This window comes from Cibotium barometz, chromosome 35, assembly GCF_041138505.1.
Source record: "Cibotium barometz isolate CiBa-2024 chromosome 35, ASM4113850v1, whole genome shotgun sequence".
Classification (NCBI taxonomy): domain Eukaryota; kingdom Viridiplantae; phylum Streptophyta; class Polypodiopsida; order Cyatheales; family Cibotiaceae; genus Cibotium; species Cibotium barometz.
The window spans coordinates 4,921,701-4,946,769 of NC_141080.1; the positions used below are offsets into that span (position 1 = coordinate 4,921,701).

General features: G+C 46.8%; 1 protein-coding gene across 1 annotated transcript in view; it reads left to right on the forward strand.

The window, feature by feature from the left end:
- LOC147618086 (uncharacterized) overlaps window positions 1-25,069 on the forward strand; it is a 51,545-nt gene that overhangs the window by 43 nt on the left and 26,433 nt on the right. The window contains exon 1 of the mRNA XM_086775330.1: window positions 1-95. This exon is cut by the window's left edge and continues 43 nt beyond it. The gene's annotated coding sequence lies outside the window, so the exon portion shown is untranslated. The remainder of the gene's footprint in view (window positions 96-25,069) is intronic.

The following is a 25,069-nucleotide window of genomic DNA, read 5'->3' on the forward strand; positions in this document are numbered from 1 at the left end:
GGTCCAAGGAAAGGGGGGCGCTACTTTGAGCGATCTGCACGCAGACCCGGCCCTTTCAGGTCCCCGGCTGGAGGCAGAACCAGGCGGACTCCCAGGTATGTAGTTCATGGAATTCATGATACATGTATTAAATTTTCTTGTTTTGGCAAATGGGCATCCATGCCATGATGCATCTGTGGACATTTGGATTACCTCGTTCTAAGAATTAACATCTATGAAAAATTTGATTTGGAGCAAAAAGGGTTTTGGAAAAGAAAATTGGCATCCATGGCTTGATGCAATTATGAAAGAATCTTTTGTAAATGGTTTAAGAATCTTTTGTAAATGGTTTAAGAAAATTGGTCGACCTTGTAGTGCTCATGCAACATCGATGTTTAACCCTACATTGTCCAAACCTTGGAAAGTTCCATGCTCTTTTGAGTACAAGTACACACTTTTTCACTTATCCGCTTGACTTCCATCACGGGCCATTGATGGGCCATCTTTCTTCAAAGAAACGGTGCCACTACCAGTTTCTACAGGTGCATAAATGTCTGTCTCAAGGTTTGTAGTCACTAGTCACTTGAGTGGCTACATTGTTGTGTGGGATGGACAAGACCTAGGGTGATTCACTGGGTTTTGGGTCCATTTGTTTCTCCTCCTTTTAATTGTCACCTAGAAGAAATAAATTTAACTAATGATTTGGTTATGAACACCTCGAAGGTACTTACTTCTACTTTGGCAATCAAAGTGAGACAAGTGGCCTCACACTTGTCACTTCAGCTATTGTGTGGCTCTCCACTTGTCATCGTAGCCTTCTCTTGCCATTTTAGCTCATGGGAGGCCCAAATCTATAAATTGGAGCCCTCTCTCTTCATTAATGGAGGCTCTCTTGCTACACACTAGCCTCTACCACCGTTGAAGGCTGCCCTAATGATGGCTACTCTCTTTCTCTCTCTCTTGAAGGCTGCCCATGAAGAATACCGGCTGTTGGGGACTGTTTTGGAGGCTTCCATCGCGAAGAAATACTGAAGGCAAGGGTATTTAATCATTTATTATGATTTCTAGCCATTGTACTTGTTGCATCAGCATTTGTACTTGTTGTACCTGCTATACCAGCTATCGTACCAGTTGTACTAGTCACTGTACCTGTTGCACTAGCCATCGTATCAGTTGTACCAGCTATTGTATCTGCTATACTAGTCATTGTACTTGTTGTACCAGTATTTGTACTTGTTGTACTTGTTGTACCAACCACCGCACCGATTGTACCAGCCATTGTACTTGCTGTACTAGTCATTGTACCTATTGTACCAACATTTGTACTTGTTGTACTTGCCACCGTACTAGCTGTACCAACCATTATACTTGCTGTACCAGCCATTGTACTTGCTGTACCGGCTGAATGGAGAGTTGTACTTGTTGTACCAGCTCTATTGCATGAAGACGCGTGGTTTTTGGGGAAGAATCAGTACCCACAGGGAGGTATATGGATTATATTGTTGGCTCGGCATTTCTACAGCCTATGTTCTGGCTTGGTAGCCTCGTGTTGGGTTGTGTTATGGCATTTGTATATGGATAATCCGGCATCTCCCGTGGGGAGAGTAAGGCCCTCAAAGCTTGTACATGATATTATTCTCCTTGGGTAATAAAATACTCCAAGGAGGGGTCGGTCCATTCCGACCTCTATGCGGTGTCACATGTGCAAGCTCCATTTTCAGCATTTGTGGATGTTTTGTCTAGCTTTTATGTTTTATGCAAAGTGATGATGGATATGTGTCAAGGCTGGAGCCATGTTTAAATGTTTTAATATGCATTGATGGTATCATAAAGTGTGTCAAATGCCCTAGTCCCCTAGGCACCCGCCGCGAGTTTCATTGGTATCAGAGCATAGGCTTTCTTGGAAGCGAAGGCTTCCTTCTATCAATAAGGAAGAGAAAAGATCTCAAGTATCATCATTACTGTTAAGCATGGCCAGCCGCTTCATAGCTTATGAAGCAAGAGCATGAGCAATAGACAGCTTGTTGATCTAAGGATTTATGAATTCACAAAATTTTACCTTGGAAGTATGGAGTTGGCTTTATGTGCACACTTTTAGCACTCTTTCCATATGGATATTGTGGATTATATTATCAAGCTTACAGGCAAGCTATATGGAGATATATATCAGGATGTCTTAAGGATATGGTGACGAGATATTTCTTTTGGCTTCATGATCAACCTGGCAAAGAAAAGCTAAGTGTACTTTGAGTTTGCAAAGTTGGTGCTTTTGCTATTTACTACGAAGTGTTTTTGATGTTCACTAACCCTTGTATAGCCATGCAAGGAGAAAGGTGGTGTTGCTTGCCTTGAGATGGTTTCAGGGAAACATTGTTTATTGCTCTCTTTATTGGGATGGATTATATCCATGGAGATTTCTTTCTTGGACGAGATTTATATACATATTGGGCTTCACAAGCAATTTCTATGGACAAATCTGTCCGAGTTTATAGAGAAGAAATCTTTGGATATCTCATGGATATGATGCTTTTATGGATAAAGTCCACCTCTACTCCAAGGTGTGTGGTTAGCATAGAGTATGTGGTAAGAGTTATGGTATACAAGGATTATGGTATACAGGTCTATGGATTCTTGGACTTCTTTTCTAGGAATTTGGATCCATCCTCAGGTTTATGGATTATGTTTATGGCTTCCTTTTACTGGGATGGATTATTCTTTTTGGCTCCCTTTATTTGGGATGCATTGGACTTATGAAACTCATGATTCACATACCTTGTGTAGTGTTCTCTTGTCCTACGTGGTCTCTTGAAGATTGTTTCTACCATGTGAGGGTGGAACAATAGAGAGCAGATGGAAGGAAACATGGGCACTTCAAAGGGTAGTGACAAGCACAAAATACCCTGTGTAGTGTTCTCTTGTCCTACGTACTCTCTTGAAGATTGTTTCTACCATGTGTGGGTGGAACAATAGAGAGCACATGGAAGGGAACATGGGCACTTGAGAGGGTAGTGTGAGTTGGTGGCCGAAATGCCTACAAACTATTGGTGGCCGAAATTTCTAAAAACTATGTGTAGCAAAAATGCTTATGGAACACCAGGTTATCTATGCCTGCGAGTGATTGTTTTATCTTGTTACTTGAGCCCACCTCTCATCCAAGGTGTGTGGTTAGAGTATCAACACAGAGTGCAAGTGGTAAAGTGGACATGATGGGACTTATGTCTATGCCAAGGGTCATGTGGACCGATGTCTTGTTGGCAGGAGACTTATTTTGTCTCGCCCATTTACTTGGGACATGGATTATGATATCTGGACTTATGGGACTGTTTTGTCTCGCCCATTTATTTGGGACATGGATTATGATATCTGGACTTGTGGGACTGTTTTGTCTCGCCCATTTACTTGGGACATGGATTATGATATCTGGACTTATGGGATTGATTTGTCTCGTCCATTTATCTTGGGACATGATTATGATATTTGGACTTATGGGACTGTTTTTGTCTCGCCCATTTATCTTGGGACATGATTTTTATATTGGTATTATGGAGACTTATTTAGTCTTGCCCATTTCTTTGGGACATAGATTCTTCAGTTATATTCGATTTTTGAGACTGTCTCGTCTCGCCCAATCGATGGGACATGATTATATCTTGAATATATGGCTTGAAGCTTAAAGCTGCGGACAACTTTTAAGAAGTTGGGGAGGATGTCACCAGCCTAGACATTTTCCAGTCTGAAAGGGGTCTGGTGGACTCCACGATGTTTAAATATTTGGAAAGTACAAGCTTTGGGAATGGGGGATTATCCTAGAATACAAAGGACCACACTTCTAAAATTTAGGAGAGTTGCTATTTTTGGCCCGACTCCGATGGAAATTTTGTTCGCGTCATTATATCTGGAATTGAGCAGATACCAAGAGTTGGCAAAGTGCCTATGACAGAATGTCTACAAGTTGGGATATTTTTAGAGAGAAAGTTTATGGAAGGACCCATCTCTTAGATTGGGACATGTGGCAAGGAGGTGGACCAAAGTGAGACAAGTGGCCTGACATTTGTTAGAAAGTGGATCAAAGTGAGACAAGTGGCCTCACACTTGTCACTTCAGCTATTGTGTATTTTTCCCAACCCTAAAAAGAGTATTTTTCTAGGTATCTTATGATTTATTTGGGGTTTTTTTGTCTTGGTTGCTGGCTTGCACCTTTTAGGAGGACCAACTAGCTCCCCCCCCCTCAGTATATATAGCCTTGCCTATCTTTCATCATTGGTGTACCACTTCATTGTCATATCCGGTACCATATGGCCACTACCCGGGACAGCAGCCCACTCTCTGCTACAGGCCACCGTGGGACAGCAGCCCTCTCTGCTATCCCACGGTACAGGCCGCCTACATCAAGTTGACATCACCATTTCACTTCAGGCTTACATCAACGTTTTCAGCCTTTCATCAACGCTTACATCTAGGCTGACATCAGAGTTTAGCTTCAGCCTTACATCAGCGCTTACATCTGGGCTGACATCAGCGTTTATCTTCAGCCTTACATCAGCGCTTTCATCAGGGCTCACATCAGTGCTTACATCAGCATATCATCTGTGTTTTACCACAGCCCATGGGACAACAAACCCGTCTGCTATACATAGAGCATATCAGCATTTTTGCCTGAGCTCTGACCATCGGGACAGCAGCCCACTCTCTTCATACCATCGAGACGGCAGCCCACTCTCCTCTCATCTTCACCATCGACATCCACCTCAAGTACGCAGCACCCGTGTACCAAAGCTTGCACCACTTGGGACGGCAGCCCTCTCTGCTCCTTTCCACTTCAGGTACGCAGCACCCATGTCACCAAAGCTTGCACCACTCGGGACGGCAGCCCTCTTTGCTCCTTTCCACTTCAGGTACGCAACAGCCGTGTTACCAGAGCTTGCATGAGTCGAGACGGCAGCCCTCTCGTCTCATCACCATCCTTCAGGTACGCAGCACCCTTGTCACTAGAGCTTGCACCACCACCACCACTCGGGACGGCAGCCCTCTTTGCTTTTCGTCCACCACCTCAGGTACAGCAGCACCCTTGTCATCAGAGCCTGCATCACCTCATCTTCCGCTGCCACTACCACCTCGGAGTGCCTCTGCATCCACCGACGAGAGCCTTCGACACCGACCACCACTCGGAGTGCTTTGCCTCACATCGACATGAGCCTTCGTCACCGACTGTGCTTCAGCTCCGACATCATCTCTGCTCCTGCACTGGTCTTTCTACTTAGAGCCACCTCACACCTCAGGGCTCTTGTACATATTTGCACTCACCATTATATATATATATATATATATATTCACTCACATATTTCATGCTATGTGGTTTTCCTCTGATCTCTCGTACATCTGGTCCTTTCGTCCTTTTGCCCTCACAGGGGGCGGGAGCCCCCGAGGCAACTGTATGAGGAATATTCCCTCAAATACCAGGTCCATCATTAGTGGGTGGTGGTCAGTAGGTCACGTTCTTGATACGCGGGCAGTGACTGTGTCTATGCAGTGTAACCATCCTTGTTGTATATGCGTCTACCACACCACCTACAGTACTATATATGGACATGGTTGCCATGAGCTAAGGTACCAATGCTTGTGAGTATCCACCCCATTCTACACTTCGTACATCCTCCATCCAGAATCTGTCTAGATCACCATCTAAGCTCTACTTGAGAGCGCACGGGTGGACAGCACCATCACTTGTGCCTCTTTGGTATAATCAAAATTTTAAATTCTCTCCATTGTGTATCTATTGCATTGTCTATTGTGCTTTGTCTTGCTATCTCTTTCCGTTGTGCCATATTCTTATATTCAGTACCACTTCATAGACCATATCTCTGGTACCACACCTCATGGTTGTTGCTGTTGTCGGGGCCTGCACTACATCTGCTGCATCATCATCGCCTGTATGCTCCAACACACTAGCGTTTTACATCAATTCATGGGACAGCAACCCTCTTTGCTACACAAAGCACACAGGCGTTTTATCTCAGCTCATGGGACAGCAGCCCTCTTTGCTATATAGAGCTCACCAGCGTTTTATGGGACAGGAGCCCTCTCTACTACATACATCACCTCAGCCTTTATCTTCAGCTCATGGGACAGCAGCCCTCTCTGCCATTTACTTCACCTCAGCGTCTTTATCTTCAGTTCATGGGACAGCAGCCCTCTCTGCTACATAGTACAACACCTCAGCGTTTTATCATCAGTACATATCTTGGGACAGCAACCCGCTCTCTGGTATAGTACTTCATCATTTTTCTTCTACAGTTTACCTTGGGATGGCAGCCCACTCTCTGCTCACCATCTCACACCACTGGAGACGGCAGCCCTCTCTACTCCTCTCTATCCCTTAGGTATTGCAGCACCCTTGTCACCAGAGCTTGCACCACTTCCACCACTCGGGATGGCAGCCCTCTCTGCTCCTCTCCATCTCTCAAGTATTGGAGGCTGGAGCACCCTAGTCACCAATGCTTGCACCACCACCACTCGGGACGGCAGCCCTCTGCTCCTCATCACCCCTCAGGTACCGCAGCACCCTTGTCACATTAGAGTTTGTATCACTTCACCATCCACTGCCCACTACCACTTCGGAGTGCCTCTGCATCCAGCGAGACGCAAGCCTTCGTCATCGACCGTGCTTCAGCTCCAACATCGTCTATGCTTTTGCACTGGTCTTCTACTCAGAGTCTCCTCACATCAAAAAGCCTCTTGTACATGTTTTCACTCACTATCATATATACACTCACTCACCCATTTCATGCTATGTTGTTTTGCTATGATCTCTCGTAGATCTGGTCCTTTCGTCCTTTTGTCCTCATAGACCAATGGAGGATGAGCACAAAAATCATATAATATCATTCAAATGCTGTTGACTTTGTCTATTTGGTGCTTATAACCTCGGCCAACTGGTGGACTAAATTTGGACTTATACTTTACCTACCAAAACCTAAATCTAGCCTAGATTTATTGCCTAATCAAGGATTAACTAGAAGACTAGCCATGTCCACGTGTGCACGTGACATTCCCTCTTGTTAAGCTTGATGATGGGTTGAAAACCTATCATCCTTCCTCTCTGGTTTACTAACTATGTACTTTGATTGCTTGACTTTTAACACTTCGACTGGAAACCTGTCACTCCTCTAATTCCACTCCAATTCTGGTCTGGAAACTGTGCATATGTTCCACTTTGTCCCCATGCCTACAATCCCTTTTCTCTTAACACAGCTATGGTCCCCTGCTAAGAATGATCATGCCTCATGCTCCAACTTTGGAACTAATCTAAGAGCAATGGTATGCTTCTTTGACCACACAACTCCCAAGGAATGCTTCCCTCTTGTTTTGTTTGTGCCAACCACCTCATAAATGCTACCCTGGCTGAAATCTTCCATGGATCTGTGCACCTTTCTTGGGATAGCTTAGTGCTTAGATGGCTGAGTTTGAATGCTTCAATACCAATGTTGCATGCAAAACCCTTGCTATACTTGATCCAGTCCTAAGGCTACTGATTAGGAATACTAATGAATAGACGGTAGAGAGAAGAAAGAGATGAACTATGTATTCAATATATTACTATGATACAGAAAGATAGATATGTCTTAACAACTTCCATGATCTTTGGCCTTCCAAAATGGACTGAAGAAAAGACTGCCTATGATACAAAAAGATGGATATGTCTTAACAGCATTCTAGTCACCTACAGTGTTAAGGGAAAAGTGATTGCAGGCATGGCGAAAGTGGAATAGATGTTAGAAGTCATCTCCTATCTAGTTTTATACACCAGGGCCTTTGTTGTGGGTGTGCCCGTCCTTATGAGGTGTTTTATCATTTTTCCTCACTCCCCGTATTTTTCCCCTATTTTTTCCATTTTTTCTGAGGCTTGGGAGGGCTGCCAGAGGGTACCAAGAGCAGTACAGTGCTGGCCGATTGGGTGTTTATCAGTCGTGGGCACTCTTGCTGCTGGCCGACTGTTTTTGATCAGTCGTGGGCACCAGTTTGCTGGCCGACTGCATTTATGCAGTCGTGGGATCTTTTATCAGTCGTGGGCTTTTCTTTATGCTGGCCGACTGCCCTCTAGGGAGGTATATATAGGACCCCAGCCCCCATACCTCATTTGTATCATATCTCGGGATCTTCTTGTGTATATAGAGCAGAGTTACACGCCTACATCTGTCTCTCTCTTGTGCTGTTTTTCTGCCTGCGTTTTTGCTCTTGTGTTCCCAGATTTGGTCATCATCTCCGCTGCATATTCTGACATGGTATCAGAGCCCTAGGCTCTAGATAGGTCTTGGGATTTGTGTGAGCAAGAGGGGGACTGTCTTGTGGCTGATTGGTGGACTGTTTTGGGCTGATCGGGAAGAGGAGAAGCAAGAGGAAGGCGGGCTGATTTGCTGGACAGCCACTTGCAGGTTTTAGTTCTTCTTTGTTCCCACCCACCCACCCTTTTCAGAGTACATCCCCGCTATGGCAGATCTGTCTGAGATGGCCGAGAGACATGTGAAGATCTCGACACTCCCCACGTTCCCGGTGGACCGTCAGTTGGACGGGAGCAACTACGGCATATGGAAGGTGATGATGGAATCCGTTCTGGAGTCTTACGACCTCGCTGATTTCGTCGTTGTTGGTGTTCCACGGCCGGAAGTAGAGGAAGGGGAGTTACCGTCAACTCGAAAGGACCGGGAGGCCCAGACGCAGATGTGGGATCGTGTCAACGCGAGGGTCCGTTCGTTTATTTTCCTCAACTGCACACCACAGGTAATCAATCATGTAAAGCACATGACGCTGGCCAGACGTATATGGCAGCATTTGGCCTCACTTTACAACAGGGTATCGCCCATGAAGAGGATTTCCTTGGAAGTACAGATGCGGGTTATGAGCCCTGCAAAGTCATCGACGATGCGGGAGCATATTAACAAGCTGCAGGCTCTTCAGCAGGAAGTTCTTTAGGCTGGGAAGGAGATATCGTCAGAGGACATGGCCATCACGTTGCTGTCACATTTGCCCTCTTCGTACTGAGCATTTTACTCCTCTTTGATTACCAGTGGTGGCAGGCTCAGCGCCATCACGTGGGAGGAGCTTGTGCCCATGGTCCTGGACCAGGAGGAACGATTCACGAACCCTCCTCAGGCTGGAGGTTCGGAGGCCTTAACTGGCCAACGGTCAAAAGGCCGTAACTCGGGCAGAGGGAAGGCTTCATCGGAGAAGTCTTCTGAGAAGAAGTCCGACGCTGACCGCGAGAAACTGAAGGCAGAGAGGACCTGTAATGATTGTGGCGAGAAAGGCCACTACTGGAGGCAGTGTCCCAAGCGGAAGACCGAGAAGGGTGAAGACTCCTCAGCAGCAATCATGAAGACTCCGGCTTTTGTGCACCTGGAGGTGATGGACACCGATGCTTCATTTTCTTCAGGCAGGGAGGAGATTGGAGGACTCTCCGCAACGGATACTCGGGAGTGGATTCTCGATAGTGGTGCTTCCAGGCACATCTCTCCTTCCCGTTCCGGTTTACAGGATCTCTGCAGGCTTTCTGGTCATATTCTTACTGGGGATACGTCCACTATCCCAGGTCACAGTGAGGGCAGGATGGAGATAGTTCCCGATGGCAAAGGGGGGAAGCATTCCTCCCAGGTGTTGTATGTTCCGGCACTTGGTTTTCATCTGTTGTTAGTGCATCAGGTTTGCAAGACTCGCGTACGGGTGGAGTTTGATGAGCATTTTGTTGCTCTCCGGGACAAAGCAACAGGCCAAGTGGTTTGGGAAGGTGGAGTGGAGAATGGAGTTTATAGGCTTTCAACACTCTCTCTCCCAGGTCCTCAGGATTGTGATGAGTGGGGTAATGGCCACTCAAGTGTGGATACGCTGCAGGAGCGGGCTTTCCGAGACCAGGTGGTGGATAGCTTGCCAGTAGATGGCAGCAGTTGGCAGGAACTTTCCAGTACTGATGTTGGTAGTTCTTGTGTTCGTGAGTCAGAGGAAGCTGAACAGGTCACTTATGCTCTGATGTCTCGTCGTGTTCGGGACAAAGAACCTCCAGTAGATGAGGATGTTCTTTCCACGGGGACCTTTCGGAAAGCCAGGCAGGTGGCAGGTGCTTACTTGCAGAAGGAGGTGGTTACTCCAGGCTTTGTGGTTCCGGATTCAGAGGGGGTGGTTGACAGGTTTCAGAAGGCCTTGCGTGGTCTTCAGAAGGTTTCCAGGTATTGCTTGTGCACCGTAACAGGTGTTGATCCTTGTGAGCAGTGTGATGTCTCTGAGATTCAGAAGCTGTATGGTTCATGGATCTGGTTGATGGACACCAGTTTGGACGGGAGCTTCCTGATGAGGCGGTTGAGCTCTTGGTTGCAGATGTCTCTTTGGGAGGCAGGATTGCGTTTCCTGTGGTTTCTGCGGCATGCGAAGGATCATGGACTCTTGTACACAGGAGGGGGATTGTTGGATGGAGTCCGACTCCACGGTTGGAGTGACTCGGTTTGGGGAGGAGATCCGGACACGAGGGGATCTACTTATGGCCCAGGAGCAGTTTTACGGAGCAGGAGGAGGTTACATTGCAGGTTTGGGCTTCCACTGGAGGAACCCATGGTCATCCAGAGGCACTTTGTTCGTGAACAAATCGTTGCTGATGACATCTTGCTGGAGTTCTGTTCGACAGAGGACAGTACGGTGGACCTCTTCACGAAGTCGCTCTCAGGATTTGCTCAGGCGGCACCCCAGCTCCCAGTGGTTGGTTTCACAGCCAGGAGCTGAGAGGGGGTGTTAGAAGTCATCTCCTGACTAGTTTTATACACCAGGGCCTTTGTTGTGGGTGTGCCCGCCCTTATGAGGTGTTTTATCATTTTTCCTCACTCCCCGTATTTTTTCCCTATTTTTCCCATTTTTTCTGAGGCTTGGGAGGGCTGCCAGAGGGTGCCAAGAGCAGTACAGTGCTGGCCGATTGAGTGTTTATCAGTCGTGGGCACTCTTGCTGCTGGCCGACTGTTTTTGATCAGTCGTGGGCACCAGTTTGCTGGCCGACTGCATTTATGCAGTCGTGGGATCTTTTATCAGTCGTGGGCTTTTCTTTATGCTGGCCGACTGCCCTCTAGGGAGGTATATATAGGACCCCAGCCCCCATACCTCATTTGTATCATATCTCGGGATCTTCTTGTGTATATAGAGCAGAGTTACACGCCTACATCTGTCTCTCTCTTGTGCTGTTTTTCTGCCTGCGTTTTTGCTCTTGTGTTCCCAGATTTGGTCATCATCTCCGCTGCATATTTTGACAATAGATGCACAATTCTCAAACTAGACTTGGAGTGGAATCAAAGGAGTGACAGGGTTTTCAGTCAAAGTTTCAAAGTCAAGCAATCAAAGTACAAAGTTAGTAGTCTAGGGAGGAAGGATGACAAGTTTCTAATCCGTCATCAAGTTTAGCAGGAGGGAATGTCATGTTCACATACATGGACATGGCTAGTCTCCTAGTTAATCCTCGATTAAGTAGCAAATCTAGGTTAGATTTAGGTTCTCGTAGGTAAAGAAGAAGTCCAAATTCAACACCCGCCCCCCTCCCCCCCCAAGTCGACCAGATCATAAAGCACCAAATGGACAAAGTCAATAGAATTTAAATGATATTATATGATGTTTGTGCTTGTCCTCTGCTGGCCGACAGCAGTTAGGGGCTGCAGGGATTTTCATAAGAGCTTGTAAATAACAAGCAATAGTTAGTGATTAGACCATTTGATCCCCACTCTTGGGGCACGTCATAGTCAGTCAATAGGCAGCCTTTTTTCAGTCCATTTTGGAAGACCACGTACAAAAATAAACAAAGGAAAATGATATTGGTCAATTCAAATGAGAGGAGACTCCCCTTTATACATTTTCATGGCACCATGGCCCTTTTACAATCTCAAAGGCATATGGGATAACTTACACACCCTTGTCCTGCTTTCACATGTGAACGGACCAAATAATCAACCAAGTGCCAACTCCATGCATTAGCCATTTGACCCTGCCTACAGATATCCCCGGTGATAAGACTTCACCGTCCCGGTGAAGGAACTTGAAACAAATACATAGCTCCCACAAACATGTATTTCCACCTTGGTGTTCACTAACCCAATTACAAAAATAACCATTATCCATCATATACGCATGAGAAGGGTAAAGACAAACTTGAGTACTCAAGTTACCAAGTCATCTTCTCCCTAATGCACCGGTCTAACCCTCCAACCCCTTGACTCCTAATCTACTGAACCACACACTCAATGGCTCCTACAACTTCTCATACAACAATGCTTGACTTTGGAATTAATACATATCCTTTACAACCGGCAAAACCTTATACACATGCATGAAAAGCTGCATAATTGTACACATGGGAACACACCCAAGAGGTGGTGGTGTCGTCTGGAAAACACTGCAGCACGAAAACTTTGAAGGCCCTTGTAGTGTGCTGCTACCTGCAAATCCAAGGAGCCGGGCAGGCTTTTGTGTCCCGCTCTTTGCCCTCCACACTTTCTTCTTCGCGGTTGTCTCTGCACAAGCTAATGCTTTCTTTCTCCGTGCCTCCTTAACACGAAATTCTGTTGAACCAGATTACGTCAACGTATGCATCTCCTGGGCAGAGTATCTCACCATTGCCTGCGGACAGAGGAAAGCCTCGAGAAGCTATAGTTCTAGATCATTGATTCTTACAAGTTTTACAACCACCAGAGGACGTGGTCTGCGTATACCTCATCTATTTTGTGAGATTGACAACAGGCTCCATCCTACACCTCTCTACCCTCTGAGCAAAACAAACTGTTCGGGAGGGTAGAATGCTTTGATACCAGAGTTCATGCGGAAGCCTTGTTGTACTTGATCCAGACCTAAGCCTTCAGATTAGGAACACTAAGCACTGTGTATTCACTATATTACTATGATACATATGTATGTACAACTTCCATGGCCTTCCATAATAATATGGGACCAAATTTCTTTTTTGCTATTAATTAATTAGTGAGAGACTGAGAGGAGACTTCAACCTTATTATAGGTGTAAGCTGAAAACCTTAAAAAGTTTTTTTTTTCTTATGACATGTGGCAATGGGAGGCTGGTGGGATCTTACAGGAGTTTTCCAGCTCTCTCTCTCTCTCTCTCTCTCTCTCTCTCTCGTATATATCTCTTCAGTTCTCTCTCTCGCGCCCATGACTTCTTCTTTCGTAGTGTCTGTGCTCTCATCGCTTCTCTCTCGTGTGCGCAACTTCTCTCTCGTCGCCCTTCCAACTGTCTCCGTCTTGCCCGACTCCTAGTGCAGGTTGGTGGACATATGTATTAAGGTACCTTATTATAGGTGTAAGCTGAAAACCTTAAAAAGGTTTTTTTTTGCTTTTGACATGTGGCAGTGGGAGGCTGGTGGGATCTTACGGGAGTTTTCCAGAGAGTTCTCTCTCTCTCTCTCTCTCTCTCTCTCTCTCTCTCTCTCTCTCTCTCTCACGCGCGCATATTTATCTCTTCAGTTCTCTCTCTCACGCCCGCGGCTTCTTCTTTTGCAGCATCCGTGCTCTTGCTGCTTCTCTCTCTCTCGCGTGCGTGGCTTCTCTCTCACCGCCCTTCCAATTGTCTCCATCTTGCCCGACTCCTATGTGCAGGTTGGTGGGCAGATGTATTAAGGTTCAAACCTTAGTTTGAACCTTAATATTTAATTAATTAATTAATTAATTAATAGCCTGAATATGTCTAGAAGGTGGTGTACATTATGAGTGATTTTTTGCATTAATTATTTTAGTGAATGGAGATAACCCTATGAGTGAGGGGACTAAACCTTGGGAATATTAAAAAATTTATAGCTTAGCGCGTGGAGGATTCTGGAGGAGGGTGCCTTCTAGAGGTTTCCGATGAGGATATTTTTTGGCTCTCTCACATTTGAGGTCTACCATACTCCGAGCGACTTTTTTCGAGCAAACCAAAAAATCGAGCGGGGCATGGCAAAAGACCTCCTATTGAGAAGGGTATTCATCATTGCACAAGCGATTTACATTGTCTTCAAATTGGTGCAACCAGGTGTTTGCATGCTTGTGTGTATGTCTCTCATGGGTTTCAGCACATTGATTGCACTTCAATGCATATCTTCTCTGGTACATTCATAAGCACATTGACACCAAACCAAAAAAATATTGATTGTGAGATTGAGCAAGGGAGATGAATAGGTATAAGTTGTGATAATTGGTAGTACAAATATTTCCTAATCATATGGCCTTCACAACACAAAATTGAGCTACATGGCCTCGTAAGCTCATACATTGAAACTCAAAGATTGGGTGTAAAAAACCAAGGAAGATAATATCCAATAGCTCAACCATATCAAGCCTATGTTTTATCACACTCATCATCAATAAACAAGTGGCACTTGTGTGGCAATGCTCCTCATGGTCCACCTCAAATTGTGGATCTTTAGCCATGGATCTTGCAATATCTTCGGCATACTCTGGCAGTTGATTTTACATGGAAGAAAAAACAAAAATGTGTTTTTAGGCATTACAAACAAGTATGTACATCCCAAACACAATCTCACACAACCTCGTATTCACGTCCCATCAAACATAATTCATTAAAGCTATGTTTTGCTATCACTACATCTACAACAATGACTTGCATCCTCGCTTCATGATAAGACTGTAGCAACATAATTGTGCTGTTGTCTATTTGGTGAACCAATAAACATAGAAATTCATAATTAAAACCATAGCAAACAAAACGTAGGAATCCATATCCAAGACCATCGCCACTAAAACCATAGTAATCAAAATACATAGGACTCCTAACCAACTACTATCAAAAACACAAATCCAAGACCATCGCCACTAAAACCATAGTAATCAAAATACATAGGACTCCTAACCAACTACTATCAAAAACACAAATGAGTAGTCACACCACTGTTAGTATGAGGAAGGTGTAGATGCTCACTAGTCATGTGGGTTTTCTCTTGCATGTGCATCAATCTTATCACAGCAACCTATGAACTGCTAGCATCCTTGTGTCTTCCCTACTTCCTAGCATGTAGTAAGGACTTCCAAGCTCTCTTTGCCTCTGCAATAGTAATTTCATGTGGTATGTGTGAAGTATGAAACCCCAGAACTTCAGGCTTCCCTGAAACTACAGCATCTTCCTGCCTGCCTTACTTTGCCTTGTTCATTTTCAACTTAAATCCCTTCTTCTGAACTAAACTAGGTGATGCACTCACCACTTTTTCTGATGTCCCCTGTGCAAAAGGTGATGGAAACAAAGCGTTTATAACAAGCACCTTATGACTCTTTGCTACCACCAGAAAGCGTTTACTATCAAAAACACAAATGACTAGTCACACCACTGTTAGTATGAGGAAGGTGTAGATGCTCACTAGTCATGTGGGTTTTCTCTTGCATGTGCATCAATCTTATCACAGCAACCTATGAACTGCTAGCATCCTTGTGTCTTCCCTACTTCCTAGCATGTAGGGAAGCTCAGCCTCCAAGACAACCAATGGGAAAGGGAAGAAGGAATATCAATTGACCTCAGAGGCAAAACACCCTCCTTTCTTTGCAAACACTGCAAAGAACATAGGCTTGGACTAAATAAACATTGCTTAGGATCTCTAAAAAGATCACTACTCTTGGCAAGAAAGTGTCAGAATATGCAACGGAGATGATGACCAGATCTGGGAACACGAGAGCGAAAACGCATGCAGAAAAAACAGCACAAGAGAGAGAGAGATGTAGGCGTGTAACTGTGCTCTGATATACACAAGAAAATCCCGGGTATGATACAAGTGTGGTATGGGGGCCTATTTATATGCCCCCAGATGAGCAGTCGGCCTGCTGAAAAAAGCCTCCACGACTGTAGCATCAGTCGGCCAGCACTGAATGAAGCCCACGACTGTATATGCCTAGTCGGCCAGCAGTACAGAGGTCCACGACTGCTGTTGGGCAGTCGGCGAGTCACCTATCTGCTGATGGGTTAGTCGGCCAGCTACTCAGTGCTCCTGCCAACTCAGAACTGCCTCCCAAGCCACAGAAAAAATGGAAAAAAATAGGGAAAAATATGGAGAGTGGGAAAAAATTGATAAAACACCTCATAAGGGCGGGCACATCCACAACAAAGGCCTTGGTGTATAAAACTGGACAGGATATGACTTCTAACACCCCCTCTCAGCTCCTGGCTGTGAAACCAACCACTGGGAGCTGGGGTGCCGCCTGAGCAAATCCTGAGAGAGCGACTTCGTGAAGAGGTCCACCGTACTATCCTCCGTCGAAGAGAACTCTAGCAAGATGTCATCAGCAACGATCTGTTCACGAACAAAGTGCCTCTGGATGACCATGGGTTCCTCTAGTGGAAGCCCAAACCTACAATGCAACCTCTGCATCCTCACCACCTCACAAGCAGCATCACAAAGAGCCCGGTACTCTGCCTCTGTTCTCGACAAGGCAAAAGATGACTGTCTCCTACTGCTCCGTAATACTGCTCCTGGGCCGGAAGTAGATCTCCTCGTGTCCGGATCTCCTCCCCAAACCGAGTCGTTCAACCGTGGAGTCGGACTCCATTCAACAATCCCCCTCCTGTGTACAAGAGTCCTTGATCCTTCGCATGCCGCAGAAACCACAGGGAACGCAATCCTGCCTCCCAAAGAGTCATCCGCAACCATGAGCTCAACTGCCTCATCAGGAAGCTCCCGTCCAATCTGGTGTCCATCAACCATATCAATGAACCATACAGCTTTTGAGTCACAGAGACATCACACTGCTCACAAAAGATCAACACCTGTTACGGTGCACAAACAAGTCCTGGAAACCTGCTGAAGACCACGCAAGGCCTTCTGAAACCTGTCAATCACCCCCTCTGAATCCGGAACCGCAAAGCCTGGAGAAACCACCTCCTTCTGCAAGTAAGCACCTGCCACCTGCCTGGCTTTCTGAAAGGTCCCCGTGGAAAGAACATCCTCAACAACTGGAAGTTCTATGTCCCGAACACTACGAGACATCAGAGCATAAGTGACCTGTTCAGCTTCCTCTGACTGACGAACACAAGAACTACCAACATCAGTACTGGAAAGTTCCTGCCAACTGCTGCCATCTACTGGCAAGCTATCCACTATCTGGTCCCGGAAAGCCCGCACCTGCAGCGTATCCACACTTGAGTGGCCATTACCAGACTGCCACTCATCACGAACCTGAGGACCTGGGAGAGAGAGTGCTGAAAGCCTGTAAACTCCATTCTCCACTCCTCCTTCCCAAACCACTTGGCCTGTTGCTTTGTCTCGGAGAGCAACAAAATGCTCATCAAACTCCACCCGTACGCGAGTCTTGCAAACCTGATGCACTGACAACAGATGAAAACCAAGTGCCCGAACATACAACACCTGGGAGGAATGCTTCCCCCCTCTGCCATCGGGAACTATCTCCATCTTGCCCTCACTGTGAACTGGGATAGTGGACGTATCCCCAGTAAGAATATGACCAGAAATCTTGCAGAGATCTTGTAAATCGGAACGGGAAGGAGTCATGTGCCTGGAAGCACCACTATCGAGAATCCACTCCCGAGTATCCGTTGCGGAGAGTCCTCCAATCTCCTCCCTGCCTGAAGAAAATGAAACATCGGTGTCCATCACCTCCAGGTACACAAAAGCCGGAGTCTTCATGATTGCTACTGAGGAATCTTCACCCTTCTCGGTCTTCCGCTTGGGACACTGCCTCCAATAGTGGCCTTTCTCGCCACAATCATTACAGGTCCTCTTTGCCTTCAGTTTCTCGTGGTCAGCGTCGGACTTCTTCTCAGAAGACTTCTCCGATGAAGCCTTCCCTTTGCCCGAGTTACGGCCTTTCGACCGTTGGCCAGTTAAGGCCTCCGAACCTCCACCCTGAGGAGGGTTCGTGAATCGTTCCTCCTGGTCCAGGACCATGGGCACAAGCTCTTCCCACGTGATGGTGCTGAGCCTGCCAAACTGGTAATCAAAGACGAGTAAAATGCTGAGTACGAAGAGGGCAAATGTGACAGCAACGTGATGGCCATGTCCTCTGACGATATCTCGTTCCCAGCCTGAAGAACTTCCTGCTGAAGAGCCTGCAGCTTGTTAATATGCTCCCGCATCGTCGACGACTTTGCACGGCTCATAACCCGCATCTATACTTCCAAGGAAATCCTCTTCATGGGCGATACCCTGTTGTAAAGTGAGGCCAAATGCTGCCATATACCTCTGGCCAGCGTCATATGCTTTACATGATTGATTACCTGTGGTGTGCAGTTCAGGAAAATAAACGAACGGACCCTGGCGTTGACATGATCCCACATGTGTGTCTGAGCCTCTCGGTCCTTTCGGATCGACGGTAACTCCCCTTCCTCAACTTCCGGCCGTGGAACCCCAACAATGACGAAATCAGCGAGGTCGTAAGACTCCAGAACAGATTCCATCATAACCTTCCATATGCCGTAGTTGCTCCCGTCCAACTGACGGTCCACCGGGAACGTGGGGAGTGTCGGGATCTTCACATGCCTCTCGGCCATCTCATACAGATCTGCCATTGCGGGGATGTACTCTGAAAAGGGTGGGTGGGTGGGAACAAAGAAGAACTAAAACCTGCAAGTGGCTGTCCAGCAAATCAGCTCGCCTTCCTCTTTCTTCTCCTCTTCTCGATCAGCCCAAAACAGTCCACCAATCAGCCACAAAACAGTCCCCCTCTTGCTCACACAAATCCCAAGAACTATCTAGAGCCTAGGCTCTGATACCATGTCAGAATACGCAGCGGAGATGATGACCTGATCTGGGAACACAAGAGCAAAAACGCATGCAGAAAAAAGCACAAGAGAGAGAGAGATGTAGGCGTGTAACTGTGCTCTGATATACACAAGAAAATCCCGGGTATGATACAAGTGTGGTATGGGGGCTGGGGGCCTATTCATATGCCCCCAGATGAGCAGTCGGCCTGCTGAAAAAAGCCTCCACGACTGTAGCATCAGTCGGCCAGCACTGAATGAAGCCCACGACTGTATATGCCCAGTCGGCCAGCAGTACAGAGGTCCACGACTGCTGTTGGGCAGTCGGCCAGTCACCTGTCTGCTGATGGGTCAGTTGGCCAGCTACTCAGTGCTCCTGCCAACTCAGAACTGCCTCCCAAGCCACAGAAAAAATGGGAAAAAATAGGGAAAAATACGGAGAGTGGGGAAAAATGATAAAACACCTCATAAGGGCGGGCACACCCACAACAAAGGCCCTGGTGTATAAAACTGGACAGGAGATGACTTCTAACAAAAAGAACTACTCTCCTCCAGAATCTGCAAACTCCAGTTGTAGAAGAAAGTCTCCACAGGCAAAACACCCTCCTTTCTTTGCAAACACTGCAAAGAACATAGGCTTGGACTAAATAAACATTGCTTATGATCTCTAAAACGATCACTACTCTTGGCAAGAAAGAACTACTCTCCTCCAGAATCTGCAAACTCCAGTTGTAGAAGAAAGTCTCCACAGGCATAGAACAGGTCCTGAAAACTGATCCTCAAGTGACGTAGCTGGAGATGGAACCCCTCTTGAGTGTAGGAAACTCGTTCAGGAAGCAAAACACAGCCAAAACACTGCAAAATCTGTACTCCACCACCAACGGAAGGCAAGGAACAGGTAGAAACCAGGTACTGTGTAGGCCTGGACAAAAGAAACGCAGGTCTAGATGCTCCAAAATCAGCAAAACGCTGACTCAAATCACCAAATCCAGCCACGAAACCGCCCCGCGATGAGAACGCTTTGCAGATCTGCTCAAAGTGTAAGTTGAAGCCACTAGAAGTCGCTGATCTAAAAAAAAACGCAGATCATCAGACTGGCGGACAGCACTGAATGTGATGTGGGCTGAGAAAAAAAACGCTGAAGAAGAGGGAGCCACAAAAGCTGCAAGTTGCCGGTGCTCTGAAATCAGCGAAGCGCTGGCCAGTGTGTGATGTCCAGGACCAAAACGTAGGTGTAGGTGTTCTAAAATCAGCAAAACGCTGACCAAAGTCAGCAAAGCAGCCCCGCAACTGTACCCAAGGTGAAAACGTTGATGGAAAATCCTCTGTACTGCAAACTTGAGGCCACTGGAGTCATGAATCTCCAGAACGCCGATCTCACACAGGCGGACAACATCCTCAGGTGATGTAGGTAGGAAACGCTGAAGGAAGAGGCACTACCACCACAACAGAACCGGGAGCTCAGATACCATGAAGGAATGCACAGCGGAAGATGGGAAAGTGGAAACGTAGGAGAGAGAGAGTATGAGAGAGATGGAGAAAATGGAGGTGTATACATGCTCTCAATATCAACCAAACAAGAACAACATGATGATACAAGTCCCGGGCAGGAGGGGGAAGATCATCTCGTATGTGAGGGACTGCAGCAAGCCAAAAACGCAGAGGCACAAGGCATGCAAGAGGCAAATACAGTGTGTGAGGGGGGGCAGGCCAGGCTGAATATATGCCCAAAAAGGGGGCTGCCGACCAGCACACGACTGGGCAAATAATATCATGACTCCAGAAATGGGGGAAAAAAAGGATGGAAAAAGGTGTGAGGGGTGACCAGCCCCTCATGCTAACATGGTCGGACCAGGTCAGCCCTAGGGGATCAAACAGGATACCAAAGAGGAGCCAATAGTTGCAGGGGATGATGATGTCTAACAGGCAATAGGCGGCTGTCTAAGGCTGGTTTGTGCTCTGAACTGGCCGCCAACAGTAGGCAGGCGATGCTGCGTAGGTGTGTAGCCAGCAGGCATTGCGTAAAAGGGTGTACTGGTGCTGAGTAGGCTGTACAGAGCCCGCAGTAGGCCTTATGGAGGCTTGTGAACATGCCATACTGGTCAGGTAAGGGCTGGTGCAGATGGGCATTTTACAGGAGAAACCAAGTGGCGGAGGACGAGATTGCCTGATAGTAGTCGGAATATCTTAGGATTGGGAGAGATCGCACGGTATATCTCCTTGTGAGCTCCATTAGGACGAGAGTTGTCAGATGAGTGGACATGTGTGAATTATTTCTCTGTTATTCCAATTGTTTACCTATAGGGCGGACCATGACATGGGGTGGAGGTGTAGTACACCAAGACTTAGTTGGGAAATGTCACATGTGCGGAAGCTTTGTTTGTCTCCTAAGTAATTGAATAGGAACCTTGATGCAAGAGAGAGAGAGAGAGAGAGAGAGAGAGAGAGAGCGTCTACTAAAGACCCAATGGGCCTATGAGACCAAAGTGATACAATGTCCACGGCATATCTCATCATGGAATGGAAAATAAAACATAAACATATCTAGCTCACTTGGGTGATACAAAACTGTCCATGGAAGCTCATCATGGAATGCTAGGAACATGGAAACATGAGAGCAGCATCAGCCCCCAGTAGATGGTATACCACTCTCCAAAATATCAAGCATGGGGCTAATGAGTATGGTTGAGATATCTATCTCCCTCAGCGATGCCACGTGGAAAGGTAGCTCGATGGCGGTGGAGCATGTCCTCGATTTGAAGCTGATGAGGGGATCGTGGCCGACGTGTAACTTGGTTGAACACAATGCTAATCAATACACTTAAATACACTAAGATTTGATGGAATATTTACTTCAAATACAAGAAGTAAATTGCTGAATTGACAAGAGACACACAATGAGCCGGAACGGCCGACCCCTCCCTCAAATAAAGTATATTGATCTTGGGAGAATCAAGTACATAGTGTCATGGGCATTTCTGACCAGATTTCCATACCAATGCATATGAATACAGTATTGCAAACAAGTGGTTGTCGTTGTAGACTTGCAATCCACACTTCCCTCTCAAGTGCCCATGTTCCCTACCATCTGCTCTCTATTGTTCCACCAACACATGGTAGCAACAATCTGCAAGAGAGCACGTAGGACAAGAGAACATTACACAGGGTATGTGATCTTGTAATCCGGTTCCTCCCTCCTGCTACTTGCTTCCATATTTAAGCGTAAAACCTTACCAATAATAGCAAGTAGACTCGATGACAGCGGAAGTCTTCGCGATGGAAGTCCTTGGAGTGTTGAGATCTTCGATTTGTCACCTTTCTTCGCGACAAAAGTCCTCAAGAGGATGAAGGGAACCTTGGGAAAGCTTCCCCTATGGTTCAACTTGAGAAAGGAGGGCTGAAATTAGGGTTTTCAGTAAAAAGACCAGAAATTACAGCAATAAAGAGAGTTGTTTTGTTGAATTTCAGTCATTGGGAGTGTGTAGGAGAGTGATTAGCATCCGGAATCACTCTTGGAACTTGAAAATCACCTTAGCAAGCTTGGAAATGGAGTTGGGAAGGAGAATGTGCAGAAAATGCAGCCCAACAGCCCTCATGAAGGAAGCGCCAATCTCTAGAGAGAGGAAGAGGAGTGAGGTGGTGAGTTGTCCACCAGTGTAGGTGGCAGGTAGGTGCTTTGTGGAGCAAGCTAGAGTGGACACATGGCTGGTTACTCCCTTTGTACAAAGGGGATAAGGTTTGGGCGGTGGACATTGGGTTATGTCCACCTCGGGACATAAGTGTGTGTGAACACTGGGCTAGTCATAATTTATAAGTGAGTTTTGGTCGCCCAAAACTTAATGAAGTGTGTACACACTCACTTATAAATTAGTGCTAACTCCTAAGGCCAAGTTTATGACCAATACTTACCACCTGTCACATGCCACGTAACCATGTCAGTAGACAGTTTCACACGCACAGTTCCCGGGTGGGCGTCCCCTTATCCGGAACTACACATTGGTCAAGCAAGCATGAAAACATCATGCAATTTCAATTGCAAGCAAGCACATAAAGATGCTATGCAATGCAGCATTGGTATGGACAATCCCCGTTCATGAGACTGTACCAAAATAGACGTGCTCCAGGCAAGTACACGAGGTACCAGACCCAATGGAACACCAATCCACCAAGCATTTCCGGGCATGTACATGGAGGCACAAGTCCCAATGGAAAGCCAAGTCCACAGTATCACATGAGTGGCATCAATCCCCGGCATATACAACTGCCATGGACACCAGTCCAATGTACATACATGATAAGAAAACACGGGTGGACCAATTGGGTGGCCAAATGGTGACATTCCCCCCGACTTCTAAACAGTTGTCCGCAACTGAAAAGCATCCAAATATGTTTGAAGCACATGTGGGCAATCTCTGAAGAACTCTTCATCTACCCATTTAGCATCAATGGGAAGATGGTTCTTAAACTTCACAAGGTAACGCCTCACAACTTTGCCTGCAGCAAGCTTGCGTTCCTTGTGATACACAATCTGCTCTGGCTGTAAGATCTCCTCAAGCTCATCCACTTTTGGTGGATTCTCAATGACCATTTCATTGGTCTCCGGCTGTCACCAATTGGCCGACCATTTGGTCCATTCCTAGTTTTTGCGTCTCGTTCACTTGAGGCCAGGCCGGTGTCTCATGTGAAGAGGCCAGTATTTTGCTGACATGGACGGGAGCCAGACTGGTGCCACCCGTGTGTTAGCAGGATGGTGTCGTATGGACGGGAGCCAGATCAGTGCCACCCGTGTATGACCTGGACTGTGTTCGATCCATGGGACTGTCACGCCATGGAAGAGCCAGTATTTGTGCCGTGTTTTGCCTATGGGACTGTCACACCATAGGGAGACTCGTGCCTGGAGCTGTGTCTTACCTATGGGACTGTCACTCCATAGGAAGACCAGGTTTTTATGTTTTATGTCGTGCCAGTTTTGTGCCGACAGATATTTTGTACTTGTTCCATGAACGAGAGATATGTCCATGTTACTATTTGCACATGCACACATATTTTGCATGCTTGAAACTGTTTTCGCATGACATGTATTTGTGTGTTTGCCTGCTTGACGTGTTACTTACTGAGCGGGGACGCCTGCCATTGAGTCGTGAAGTCTGCCCTGTATTCTGACAAGTTTCAGTGCATGTGAACAGGTGGTAAGTATGTTGCACATGTAGTTTTTAATATTTAATTCTAACCCCTTTGTTTTATAAGGTTAGGGGTTCACACTTATTTAAAAGTGGGCACCCCCTTTGGGCACCCACTTAGGGGCCAAGGTGGGGAGCCTCACTTTTAAGTGAGTGTGGGGGTGGGCATGGTCACCTACCCCCACTAGCCCCCCACATGCAAACGTGGGTATGACCAAGGTTATCTCCACATGATTATTATTAAATATGGTTCTCTCCATCAAGCGAAAAACAACATCGCTTCCTTCCAGCGTTGAATCCATCAACCGGCTGCTCTTCCTACGCAAAGGTGGTTGCCATCTCTCCTTTACTACTGCACACACTCTCTCATCCAGGCAACTGCGCTGCAGGCGGCTATCCTCCCCAGGCGGCTGGCTGCAACTACAGGCGGCTGCCATCTCCTCCTGTACTGTTGCGCATACTCTCCCAGGTGGTTGGTTGCATCTGCCCTACAGGCTGCTGCTCATACAGGCGACTACACCTGACTGTGGCGGCTACTTCTCCTTCCCTGCACAGTGGCGGCACTTCCTCCATACAGGTGTCTGCGCCAGTTTTCTGCAGGCTGTTTTGCCTACACCAAGGCGGCTGCTACCACCTGAAGGCTCTGCTATAGCCGGCTGCTCCTCCAGGCGTATCACCTCTTCAGGCTGCAGCCAGGCGACAGTACCTGCAGGTTGCTCATCCTCTACCGGCTGCATCTCTCCAAGCTACGCATGTCCCTACAGACGGCTGGGGCTATGTGCTTGTGTTCCGGCCAGTAAGAACATTGCCCTCAGGCAACTCTGTTTGGGTTCCTCTACACTGCAGCCAAGCCTCTCCTCCTTTGCAAGTGGATGCTTCTTCTCTCACAGCAGGCGGCTGTACCCTTCGTGGTGGTGCTACTACTTGAGGCAACTCTTTCTTCGACAAGGGTGGCTTCATAGTCTACACAAACACCACGAGTTTTGGTTTTCTATCAACCATCTACAAGTAAGTAATTTTCAGATTTGCGTAAAGCATTTAATGTTTAAATCTGATACGGGATTCATCCCTCTACGGCCACACCCGTTCGGTGCCGGGTTGTCCAAGCTGTATTGGCGAACCTCGGTCCAAAGGTGCTGAGATCGGGAGAGCCAGGCGTTAGTACGAGAGCGCCTGTTTGTGCGTGG